The sequence below is a fragment of the Podarcis filfolensis genome (genome assembly GCF_964270895.1).
Source record: "Podarcis filfolensis genome assembly, chromosome: 7".
In the NCBI taxonomy this organism is placed as follows: Eukaryota; Metazoa; Chordata; class Lepidosauria; order Squamata; family Lacertidae; genus Podarcis; species Podarcis filfolensis.
In genome coordinates, this window is record NC_139603.1 from 52,994,358 (window position 1) to 53,005,671 (window position 11,314).

Below are 11,314 nucleotides of genomic sequence, written 5' to 3' on the forward strand. Positions count from 1 at the left end.
GCCACCCCCAACAGCCGAGAGCAGCAGTAATCTTGTGGCCTCCACACTGCACTCAATTTACATCTCCAGGCAGCTGTACCAGCTACAAAGCAGAGACAGGACCAATGCTGCTACAATTACCGGTATTTTAACTGTTTTTAACTTATGTGGTGTTTTTGTTGTTTGTTTGTTTTAACTGAGGGAGGGAGATGTGTCTGGGAGGAGAGAAGATGGGGAGAGCAGCAGGGCCCCAGTCACAGTGGTTCAGGGTACGGGCAGTATGGTGTGGCAGGTGGAACAGGCTGGGTAGGCTGGGTAAGGGGCACACAACACAGGCAACCTGGGGAACTGTGGTTGTCCTATCAGTCAACCCTCAGGTCTGCGGCTGCTGTTGCTGAATGCTGGGTTGGCTCTGAGTAAGACCTCCCTCATTCATGATCTGATTATGGATGGGGAGGTTGATCAGATCTGTATCACTGAGACCTTGGTGGGGACCAGGGTGGAGTTGGTCTCAGCCAGCTGTGCCTACCCGGGTATTCAGCAGGGGTCAGCAAACTTTTTCAGCAGGGGGCTGGTCCACTGTCCCTCAGACCTTGTGGGGGGCTGGACTATATTTTGAAAAGAAAAATGAACAAATTCCTATGCCCCACAAATAACCAAGAGATGCATTTTAAAATAAAAGCACACATACTACTCATGTAAAAACACCAGGGCAGGCCCCACAAATAACCCAGAGATGCATTTTAATTAAAAGGACACATTCTACTCATGCAAAAACATGCTGATTCCCAGACCATACACGGGGTGGGTTTAGAAGGCGATTGGGCCGGATCCAGCCCCCGGGCCTTAGTTTGCCTACCCTTCCAGTACAGCATCAGGGCAGACCTGAGGGCCAGGGAGGGAAAATTGCTGTGGTCTATAGATATTCTCTCTCTCTCTCCAAAGGCTCTCTGTCCAGTTGAGGGTGGATCTAGACTGTGTGTTCCTGGCACTCAGGATAGATTAGGGATTTTGTCTGCCTCACTGCCCGGCAGTCTCCCTGCCTGAGCTGACAGAGCTGGTACGGAGGCAGTGTTGAGGACTCCTAGATTGCTGGTTTTAGGGGACTTCAACATCCATGCCAAGGCGACTGGTTCAGGAGCAGCTCAGGACTTCATAGCTGCCATGACATCTATGGGGATGTCCCAACATGTCATCAGCCCAGCGCATGTGGTAGACCACACTCTGGACCTTGTTTTCTCAACTGAACAGGAAGGTGGGGATCTGAAAGTGGGGATATTGTCATCGTTTCCAGACTTCACCTCTGGAGATACACTCCATTGTCTCTTGAGACAGACGGATCCCAACAACAGCTTGGAAGGTGAAGTACACCACAAACTTCAGATACGTGCAAATTTTGAAGGATGGCTGTGTTTAAGTTCTCCTATTGTTTTAAAATGTGCAAATTTAATAGATTTGCCTTTAAATGCCAACTGAATCATATTTCTCCCCCATCCCTAGTGCCAAGTAACTGTTCAAATCACCAGTGCCAACCCAATACTCAAGCCTGGCTCACACTGCACCAGGCTGTTATTTTTATTCATTTCTTTTTAATTGCATCCTCATTCTATGAAACTCAATGAAACAAGCCTGGTTGCATGTTGAGGGCTTTTTAACAGGGGAAACTCACAGGAACTCAGTTTTGGCACTTTTCAGGTATGCACTATTGCCATTCTAGAGAACAAGGGAGCTGTTCATGGTAAGTTCTGGCACCTCCTTTTCTAGAAAAAAAATAGCACTGAAATAGCCCTGTGAGGTAGTTAGGCTGAAAAATTGTGGCTGGCACAAGATCACTCAGTGAGCTCCGTGGCTGGGTAGGAGTTTAAATGTGGTTTTACCTGGCCAAAGCCTGACACTGTAATGAACAACTGCAGTGACTGAGGAACAATCAGGAAGAGGTTTTTATCAGCCCTACAATCTGAAGTTCTTGATCAGGAAATGACAAAAATGCACATGATGGGTCATTGCCTTCTCTTCTATGAAAACAGGAGTGGCCAGGCTGTAGCTCTCCTGATGTTCCTGGACTACAACTCCCATCATCCCTGACCATAAACTAAGAGAGATTATTTTAGTTCTCTCTCCTTCTCCCCAGTATTATTTTTTCCTAACTGACATGACAAGAATCTTTCCCTTTTACTACACCTTTTTCCACAGGGAAGCTTAACTCATTTCAAAGTCTTGCATGCCACTGGCAGAATAAAGAACCATATTTTAGTTTGCAAAACAGTTGAAAGTCTTTCTTCATTGGGAAAGAAGGGCAGTTTTTGATTTAGAAAGTGATGAACAACACTGTTTCCAGTAGAACTTTATTGCTGGAATATAAATAATACAAATGCAAAATGCAAAACTGTCCCCTTTATCAGCTGTGCTTCTCCAGGCAGCAATGGAAAATTGCCTAGGCAACATGTGCAACTGTTGAAAGTTAAACACAGCAGGGTTTAAAATAAAATTAAAACTTTAACAAACCTCGGTTGCAGAAGAACAAGTCAAGCCCTTCTTCATTAAACTGACCACAGTGTCAAAATATCTTAAAAACACAATTAAAGCACTTCTCATATGTTCAGTGGTGTGTGCATATGCAAAAGGTTGCAGATGCAGTCAGTCTTCTCAGCTTCCTTTTGTGGATACAATCAGAAATGTTATTTCTATGGGAAGAGTTGTACACAAATTGTTTATGTATTTCTATGCTGCTTAATGCCAAAATAAGTTTGCAAAATATAAGAACCAGTTACACAAACAGTAAAATATTAACATTCATAATTAAAACACACAATAAAACAACCCCATTAAAACAACAGAACAATTAGAACTGGAGACTCAGGTGAAGAGTTCAAGGAAATGCCTGTGGAAGCAGATGCATCTTCAGACATATATTCATTCACCTGAATTCATGGAAGTTAGCAATATTATTATTATTATTATTATTATTATTATTATTATTATTATTATTTATTAGATTTATATACCACCTTTCATTGAAAGATCTCAGGGTGGTTCAGGTGGTTCACAAGTTAAAAAATGCAAGATAAAAACACAAATGGTTAAAACAAAAACAACAAAACAATAGCCCCCCCCTCCCAGAAACACATTTATAAGCTGTAGAATATTAATCAGCCAAAAGCCTGGTTGAAGAGGAACATTTTCGCCTGGTGCCTAAAGATACATACTGAAGGGGAAGCATATGTGGTTGACTCTTCACCACCCTGTGAAAAGTGCTCAAATCAGCGTAAATCATGTCATTGTGAGAATGTCAATAAAAAATGGAATCTCATCAGAGAATGAAAACATTTCGACTGAAGGCGCTGACTGATTGGTAATTGTAAAAAAGGCAAAGGTAAAGGGACCCCTGGCAGTTAAGTCCAGTCATGAACGACTCTGGGGTTGTGGTGCTCCTCTTGCTTTACAGGCTGAAGGAGCCGGCATTTGTCCGCAGACAGTTTTTCCGGGTCATGTGGCCAGCATGACTAAGCCGCTTCTGGTGCAACGGAACACCAAAACCAGAGCAGCGCATGGAATTACCTTCCCGCCAGAGTGGTACCTATTTATCTACTTCCACCTTTCCTCCTCCTCCTCCTTCTTCTTCTTCTTCTTCTTCTTCTTCTTCCTCCTCCTCCTCCTCCTCCTCCTCCTCCTCCTCCTCCTCCCCCTCCTCCTCCTCTTCAGCGTGCTTTTGAACTGCTAGGTTGGCAGGAGCTGGGACCGAGCAACGGGAGCTCACCCTGTCATGGGGATTTGAACCGCTGACCTTCAGATCAGCAAACCCAAGAGGCTCAGTGGTCTTCCAAAGTTGAACAGCATGAATAAATTGAACACAATGACTCACACCCACAGAAATACTCACATAAAAAGGGTGTGAGTTTTTCTGTATGTCTGTCTGTCTGTCTTTTTACAAGAAACCAAGCCCAGAACAAATGCCAAAGCCTCTCTCTGATAGCCTGGAGAACTGTTGCCCATTAGTATCAACAATACTGAGTTAGATGGACCTGTGGGGTTGACTCAGTATCAGGCAGCTTCTTATCTTCCTGATAAAAATTGCTGTTTTACCTCCTAAAAAGAGGCTGATCCATCTGAGAATATCTTCCATGCATGCCTCTTGTTTCTGAACTAGGCATTTGACTTTACAAACAATATCAGGAATTGAAAAGGAAAGAAAATCGCACAGCAACAACTACAATCTATAACTTTTCTGTCTCATGAGTGTTGCATCACCATCTCATAAAATGTTTGCTTCTCCATTTTCGTCTGATGCTGCATTATGAACATCTTCTTTTCAGAGCTTCTGAATGGACTTGTCGCCACTTTATCATCCATATTATCTGCTGCCCTTTGTACTTTTGTACAACTCTTTTCTTCGAAAAGATGATATTTATTTATTTCCTTTACCAATGAAAGGTTGAGAATGGAAATCAGGATGAATATTATTTGGCGTTTTTTCTCCCCTCTCTCTATTGTATTTCCTTCAAAAGATGACAGATAACTTCTGTTTACCATGGAAACATCTCTTTCAACACTGGAACCAGATTGTGAGTGACATGAATGGCTTTGTTCCTTGTTCAATGAATTTCAGGATATTTCAACAACCTTGCCATTGGACAGGTGGTTATGAGTGTGGGTTTAGTCATGGTTTCTCCCATTAATTTTTTTAAGGCATTGTTTGTTCAGAATTCTCAGTTCTCAGACCAGCCTACCAGTCTGGTTTGCATGATTATTCCCCCCCCCCCAGCTATTTTGGTGCCCTGCAAGGGTCTCTTGGAAAATTCTCTCCTTCCAAGAGTCCCTTGGACCATTGGTATACTGTACTGATAATGCATAACATAATGACTGCAACAAAATTGAGCAGAATAGAAGGGTCCTATTCTACTATTACCTCTTCCAGGTTATTCCATTCCATTCCTACTCCCCCAGATTTTTTCCATTCTACACCATGTAAGTATTTAGTATTTTGATTTCTTTCCCCCTGTATTAGAAGCCTACCTTACTTTCTCCCGTGTTATATATCTAATGTGTTAGTCCTGCAGGGCTCGCAGGTTGCTTAACTTTTATTTTTGCTGAAGAATGGCCTTGGAGTCTGAAGCTTTGGCTCACTGGTTCTTCTGCATTCCAAAGAAAATGCATTGCAAAAGTATGGCAGAGGAAAAGGTGAAATGAGTTTAGCACCTGGCAAAGTTGCTGAATATTATTAGTGTCATACCAGTAGTAAAAAAGAAAGAAAAAGAAACCCACAACTTATTTGACAAACTGCGTATGAGGAAAAACAGCTACCCAAACTGCATGTGAAAAAATATATAATGAAATGTTCACTTTCCCAATGTCTTCACAAGTGTCATATGAAAAAACAGAGGCAATGCATCATCAGTGATTTGTTTGTTCTATCCCTGTAGGGAAAAAAACTGTTCCCACAGCCATCTACTTTATCCTTTGGTGAATTTTTAATTGTCAAAAGCAAAACAAAAAATCTTATTTCTGCTTAGCACTAAAGAAATAGGAAAGGAAACATAAAATGCTACCAGATTCATTTCTGCAATTTACGATATATGTTTTGAAAATCTTGGCTCCTAATTAAGTCTAGCAGTCAGTGCAGTCATTTGGAACAGTGGTCCTGGATTTTTATTCCCAGTGCTGACGATGACACTGTCTGGGGTTGTATTAATTTATTACCATCTGTCTTCTAGCTTGGAGTGCCAGTATTCTTATCTTATCTGTACTGATAGTTGGGAGTTTTACAGACTGGTGAATAGTCTGAATTATCAAGAGACTGTGGAAAGTGTGGAGGGAGAAAGAAATAGAAAGTGTTTATTTTGATTGTTGATGTGATCACGTTTCCCTTCTGCTTTATATGAATGTGAAAATGGGATGCTTGACTAGATGGACCTTTGGCATGTTCCAAAAGAGCTATTATATGCTTCTTTTCTGAGATTGAAACTAGGTTAGTACATAAATTGGTTTTTCTTTTGGCTTCCTCTCACGTGGGAAGTATCCTCTCTGACCTCATCAGCTTCTGAAGATGTCAATACTTAATGTATGCCCACAGTTCCTTAAAATCCACTCCTTTGTGATGAGAGGAAAGGCAAAAAGTGCCTCTGTTTACTTGAAAGCCTTGGCAAGTAGCCAACTCAGAAACTGATATTCAGAAACATTAGCAAAGAATTGAAATTAATACTGCCGCAAAGTCATACTTTGATTTGATTCCAGAGCACACAGCTGCTACATCCACAGATCAAACCAATGCAAAATTAAACTGTGCACAAAAAGAGAATAAATTAGTTCAAAACAGTGTGCAGTGACTGTGACTTCCAAGGAGAAGATAGTAATTCCTAATTACAAGAAATAGCAATGTAATATCATTCATAGCAAACGACATAATTATTTGACCATGGGGGCGATCGAGTTCCATTCTTCGCAGCCTCCTCCTGACCGTCTGTGATTTTCTCCTCCATCTTGCAGTTTGTCAAATTCCTTTGGGATCTGGGGTGGGTCTCCTCCCAAGCCAGGAGATCTCCAGAGTGCTCCCCATTTTATGCTATTTTGTGTATATGGGTGTGTGTGTAAATGGGGAGTTACCTGATTTTTCAAGAAATATCTCCTACTATATAGTTTCTATGTTACCACATCACTTCTGCTTGGCCATCTCTGTCAGGTTAAACCTGTCCACTACATTTGACTTCTTTGACAGTCTCTTTTTACAGAGTCAGAGATTGGTGCAAGGAACCCCAAAAACCCAAGCCCAATCTCAATTGGGGAAAAAAATTCCAACAGTAAAAGTAAGAATAAAAACAAAACAAAACACTCTTTTAGTTCGTAGATGTAGCTTGCAAAAACTTCAGAATTCAGCAGCCAACTCACAAAAATGCTGCCAAGTGGTGCTAATGATTTAACTCTAGAATAGACTTGCAGAAACCACAAAAATATATTTAAAAGTGCCAGTGACCTTCTTCATAAAAGCATTTGCAGCTAATGAGCCACATCCTAAAGGATTCTCTCAATTGCTTTGCTGATTGCATTTTGACCTTGCTTTTCATATGTTCCTGCTCGGGGAATGGTAGTACGTAATAAACCCATTTCCCCCTCTCTCTTTCCTTCAAAAAATTGCACTTAGCTGTGAAGGGGAATTGTCATTATATATAAAAAGCACACCACACTTTCTTTTTTCCTTTTTTACAAATACTCCCTACATTACCAAAGACATTGTGGTGTTCATCCACAATAACAATATCAAGCCTATATAAAGAACACTACTGTCTTATGGTGAACCATATTTTGTGGGTGAGGATCTTGCTTCCACCTTCAGAACACAAAAGTCTTAGTCATTTCTTCAACAAATTAAATGAGCATCTGAGAAGGCATATAAATGGATGGATTTTCAAAACCTTTTTGTTTACCATATTAAAGATGTCAAGTCAGAGCTGGACTTGTCGTTCATCCACACTTTCATGACCATCCAACAGCCAATGAAGGAGAGTCCACAACCTTCCAAGGGAGCCCATTTGTTCCACTGTCAAACAGCTCTTACTGTCAAAAAGTTCTTCCAGATGTTTAGTCAGAATTTTCTTTCTTGTAACTTGAATCCATTGGTTTGAGTGCTATCCTCTGGAGCAGGAGAAAAATAGCTTGCTCCATCTTCCATGTGACAGCCCTTCAGATATTTGAAGATGGCTATCTTCAAATCTCCTCTCAATCTCCTTTTTTTCCAGGCTAAATATATCCAGTCCCTTCAGCCATTCCTCATAAAGCTTGGTTTCTAGACCCTTGATCATCTTACTCACTCTCCTCTGCACACATTCCAGCTTGTCAATATCCCTCTAAAATTGTGGTGCCCAGAACTGCACACAGTATTCCAAGTGTGGTCTGACCAAGGCATAATAGAATGGCACTATTACTTCACTTGATCTGGCCTGTGGCCTAGGTCCAGGTCACAATGCCATTTCTCCCTGTCCATGCTTTCATATTAGAGATACATCCTGTGAAAACGGCTGTTCTATGTCAGATTGCATTATCACCAGAAACATTACATTTATCACTAGAAATTCAGAAGTAGTGGCAATTCCAATTCCTTCAAAATCCTTAAGTTTCTCAGACTTAAGGAACTGTAACTGAAAGTTTTCTAGGGCTTAGCCTGCCAGTAAAATATATGGCAATTAATGTTTTCTATGTGCAGCCTTGGTTAAGGGTTATGGCACATAAATAGTTCCTTTATTGCTTCCAGGGATGGCAATTCCACAGCTGCTGCATGCCAGGGCTTTTGTAAATCTAAAGGGAGCAGTTCAAGCTCTGTAGGTTTTAGAGCCACCAATAAATTTTGGATAATACTAGTCCACTTGTGTTCTTATGATTCAGAGTGGCCCTCCTTACTTAGGAAGACCTGAGGCCATGGCTTTACGAATTTTACCCTGTCAAATTCTATCAAGATTTCAGTGACAAAGACCTAATCAGCACGTTTTGGATTAAATAAAAATGACATGGAGAAATCTAATATAAACACAGTAAGTTAATATTATCGTCCCTGTAGTGTGCCTTGGGGAAAGGGGTGTAACCTAAGAAATAGTGATTTGTCTGGAGCCAATGTGGGGCTCAAATTCACAGTCACAGAAACAAGAACCTTCCTTTGAACCAGAAGCTCTGATAACTCTCAGATACAGATGGTTGAATCCTGACAAGCACATGATAAATGGTAAAGATGGAATTTCAAATTATTCCTGGGTATCTAAAGTTGAAACCAAAAGCAAGTTTCTGAGTGAGTGTCTTCTGTCAGAACATTCAAAAATGCACACACGTAAATATCTTTTCATAATATGAGGAGGGGTCGGCAAGCCTTTTCAGCCATTCATTTTCCATATTATCCATTTACAAAATGTATGTACTACTTTTCAATGTTCGCTTCCAAGGCAATTTACAGTAGAAAATGAAAAACACTACAATCCTAAAGCTACCTAATTTTAATACTTTTTTAAAAGAAACAACAAGAGAAAAGAAGATTGCAGCTCTATGGCCTCTGGGAGGACATTGCAAGGGCCATAGGATACAACAGGTCTCTCACTTTTCCAGAGAGGGAGATTCAACATCAGATCCCACCTCTCCACCACTCATGGAAACATGGGTGAGTCTATCCCTACTGAAATCAGAGTGCTAATGTCAGTAAACCCAAAAAAATCTGGGGTGTGGATCTGGGCAGTGCTTTTTTAATGTTTAGGGGTACTCTTATTTTCCTACTCATATTGAAATACTGCCCCTCAATGAGGCCAAACTTAGATTCACAAAATGTTTGGGGGGATGTGTACCCCTGCATCCCCCCCAGAAAAAAGCACTGGATCTGGGAAAAGGTGTGGAACTGTTAGATCCATAGCCTTCTCAATATCACTTCCCTCCTCAAACTCCTCCCAAAACCTGCAATAAATATCCCCTGGGAAACAAAGTGAGGAAAGTAAAGGGTTTTAAAAAGAAAATAAAGCAAACTGAGCAGAAGAGTGCAAGACCACTGTTTTGGAATTATTTTCACCTTGCAGGTGAGAGCCTGGCAGGACTTTACATGAGGCAGTTAAACTGCTTTTGGTCCTGCCCCCCCCCCCCCCGCAAGACATTGGGGTTGCAGTCTAAGTGGATGATCCCTTACTCTAGCATGGCTTGCTATAGGATCTGCTTCCATTCAGCCACCGTGGATGTTCATTAGTTATAAGCCCCGTCTAGCAACAAAATCTGTTGTTAGTATTGCATCAAAGCAATGCTATTCTCTAGTGTGAGCTAACACACATTGCCCTTCTGCTAGTATGAATAACAGATGCAAAAGTGGCTTCTTCACAAAGCGTATGGTTTTCTAGTTCCCCAGAGCAGCTGAGGCACATAGCTTCATTTTGCAACCTTCTATTTTTCAGTCTGCTTATATTACAGGGTTGTTTTCTCTACCTTTTCTCTCTAGGCTAAAGCTGTGGCACAGTTGTTCCATTTTGCAAGTCATTAGTTTGCGTAAGTCGGGGAAGGAGCCATCACTGCCCTGAAACATTTCCTTTGCAAGGAGATGTGGTAGGTAGCAGGTGTCTTCAGGGGTGTCTTCAGCCCCCTCAGTATCTGTTGGTGGGCCCCCTCAGTGTTGAGGGGGCAGAGGAGGCCAAGCACGGAGCCGAGTGTGGCATGGGTTCCTCCTGAGTGTGAGAGAGGAGGAGCCACCGTATGCAGTGCTACTGCACTGACTGTATAAAATCTGTTAACAGACTGGCATTTTGCCAAGAAAAAGAATAATCCTAAACTCAGCTGAACAGAAATGCAGTGGCAGAGTCTGACTCAAGAGTGAGGCATTCTTAAGTCCACTGATTTCAAGGACTTTGGGGTTCTCCTAAGTTCTGTTTTTCAGGCACCTCCACTGGGTCACTCTAAGCAGAACTTGCTTCAAGGAAGAGCAACTGCTGCTGATGGTGGCCCAGAGGAGAACTTCTGTGGTGACAAGCCAAAAGATGGAACTTTGGGAGCACAGGACTCTGTTTTCATTGCTTTGCAGTATTTATGTGCATCATGCCAGGTATGTAAAACCACCATACACATGATTAAGATAGAATATTGTGTTGCTTGATGTCTTAAAGTTCTGTGCTATTTGTCTCTGGATGCCCTTTGCTGTGTAAGTCCCTTCTAAGACCCTGAATAAAAAGTTTGGAATGCACATAAAATTAATAGTTTAAATCTTGTAAAAGAGTTACACAAACTTTGCACATGGTCATTCACCACCCAAAAATATGATAATAAAAAATGTGGTACATAATAGAAGTTACTATTGATGCCGGGACCATTGCAAATGATGGTTCTATGCTCATGGAATGTGCTTCCATCCTGCAGGGTAGACAATCTGATATTTGTGTTTCTGTTTGTCATTGACAAGATGAAGGCTGCAACTGAATGCTAGGATTTGAGCAACCATTAAGCCTAAGCAGCACAAAGCAATGTGTCCCATGTGAGGTGGCAAAAATGTGGGATGCTCCTATACTTTATTACGTGTGTAATAAAGAATTATAAATAACGACAACAGATAATCACTAGCATCTATCTTTATGCCATTTCATTGTCACATGAATGGGGGAGAGTGGGCGTTGAGAGTTTTGTTTTTTTCAAATGAAAGTGCTTGTCCGCTCTAGAGCTCGCTAGCTCGTGTACAGTCACAGGATACAACTTATTATTACAGTCACCTCCAATATAGATAAATATAGCAGTGGGATGCAAATGGAGACAGGTAGGAGGAGAGGTGAATGGTTTCAAACACAGACCCTTGCTCTCCATCTGATGGGTCATCTTTTGACCATTCATCTCCTCTTTACAG